Genomic DNA, 2,485 nt, shown 5'->3' on the forward strand with positions numbered 1-2,485 from the left:
GTTGTTGGTGTCTTTCTGTCTCCTTTATCATAGTTTAGATTCTAATGAAAAAAAGGGATGGTTTTTCCCTGCCTTATCATAAGGAAATTGGATACTTAGATCATCCTGCTTCTTTACTGTGGAACTGAATGCACCAGGCTGACTCATCACTTAACCTTCTCGGGCATGTAGGATGGTAGGGTGGGATGAGTAGGTATAAGGACCCCTTAGAAAGCACAACTGCCATCCTTGAAGTCTACTCTTTTCCATTAGATTGGAATAGTTTTGCAGATAGATTAGTCTGGATTATAGGCTGTGGACCACCTCATTTGAACTGGGTGAATGTCATCAGTCTCAGTATAATACAGTGTTACTGGCTGGGCTCACGCCTGTAATCCCAGCTACTCAGGAGGCTGAGGTGGGAGAATTGCTTGAACCCAGGAGGCGGAGGTTACAGTGAGACGAGATCGCGCCATTGCACTCCAGCCTAGGCAACAGAGCGAGACTCTGTCTCAGAAAAAAAACCAAAAATACAGTGTTGCTACAGCATGGAGGACATGAACCTTGAGCATGGACTCATTTATCACCCTTACGTCCCCAGGGTAAAGCAGCCGCCTCCAAATACTCTTATTCAGAGATAATGAGACTAGAACAAGGGTCAGTTAACTGGTCCATCAGGACCTATCCTGATGACACACCAGCAACCACCAGGCCAGCAATAATTGCAGTGAGTTGGTATGCCAGTATGATGTTACTTGGCAGCTAAAAGTTTCTGTGATCTTTGTATCATTTGCTTTATCACTGTTCACCTCAGTGGTATATACTATTGGATTAAAATGATGTGCTTTTTTTTTTTTTTTTTTTTTTTTTTGAGACGGAGTCTCACTCTGTCACCCAGGCTGGAGTGCAGTGGCGCAATCTCGGCTCACTGCAAGCTCCGCCTCCCGGGTTCACGCCATTCTCCTGCCTCAGCCTCTCCAAGTAGCTGGGACTACAGGCGCCCGCCACCACTCCCGGCTAATTTTTTTTTGTATTTTTAGTAGAGACGGGGTTTCATCATGGTCTCGATCTCCTGACCTCGTGATCCGCCCGCCTCGGCCTCCCAAAGTGCTGGGATTACAAGTGTGAGCCACCGCACCCGGCAATGATTTGCTTCTTTAGGAGGAAAAATTTGGAGGTAAATTGAGACATTTTGTTTTTCTAGCTGCCCTTCCCCCGCTCCCCAGTATCTCATCACACCAAGTTCCTCTCCACCCACACCCCTGGAGGCCTTTGTCAGCTGCTTGCAGGCCACACAGCAGCAGTGAAAGCAGCCTGGATCTTGAAGCTTTGCTTTACTGTATCTGGATTACCCCATGTGAACCTCTTAAGTGGCCCAGAACAAGTGGAAGAGGTAGTAGTGTGGAAGAAAGAAAAAGCTCCCTCACCAGCATCTGTACTTGAGGGGAAAACTGTACAAACCAACATGAGAATCCATCCCCTACTTTATTTTCCAGCCATGGCAGAGATGAAATCTTAACCCAACGACATGTTTTTACATAGCCATAAAGTAAAGATCTTCAATGTTTTGCTAAACATATAATCTTTGACTGTGGCCTGATGTTATGCTATGCCTTTTGTCTACTTGCTGTTTCATTCTAGCTTAATTAATACATATATATATACTTTTTTTTGTTTTTTTTTGTTTTTGTTTTTACACTCTGGTCAAGCTTTGGCAGCATGCTTATAGTGGATTCATAACACATCAGTGTACTGCAGCTTGCTTGTCAACCACTGAGTTAAAAGATCAAGTCCAAGCCATTAAATGTAACATCTAACAGTCTCCATGACCTGGCCTCTCATTTGTAACCTTCCACCCTTTACTTTGAACTTTTCTGCCAAGAGCACCAAGCTTACCTTTATGTTTTTGCCCATAGTTGGGAGCCCCCTATCTGTAGTATGCTCTTACCCCTTGGCTGGTCTAGCTCCTACTCTTTTTATTTTTTGGAAACAGAGTCTCGCTTTGTTGCCCAGGCTGGAGTGCAGTGGTGCAATCTTGGTTTACTGCAATCTCTGCCGCCTGGGTTCAAGCAACTCATGTGCCTCAGCCTACTGAGTAGCTGGAATTACAGGCGCCTACCACCACGCCTGGATAGTTTTTGTGTTTTTAGTAGAGACAGGGTTTCGCCATGTTTACCAGGCTGGTTTCGAACTCCTGGCCTCAGGCAATTGGCCCGCCTTAGCCTCCCAAAGTTCTGGGATAACAGGCATGAGCTACCGCAGGCCCGGCCACCTGTTTTCTGATTTCTAAGCCAAAGACCCAAGCTTTCTTGAAATAAGAGAGCTGGTTTATTTTTATCAGTGATCTTTGGAGGCAGAGATTTGAGACGATCAATTATTTATCTGCTTGTTTTCTGCAACCTGATGACCAGCCTTGTTTCCTGGAAAGCTCTGATGGTTTCATCACATGGCCAGAAGGAACCAGATGCAGGGCCTGAGTATATCGCAGATATTTCCCAGTGTGAAT

This window comes from Hylobates moloch, unplaced genomic scaffold (assembly GCF_009828535.3).
Source record: "Hylobates moloch isolate HMO894 unplaced genomic scaffold, HMol_V3 SCAFFOLD_11, whole genome shotgun sequence".
Lineage (NCBI taxonomy): Eukaryota > Metazoa > Chordata > Mammalia > Primates > Hylobatidae > Hylobates > Hylobates moloch.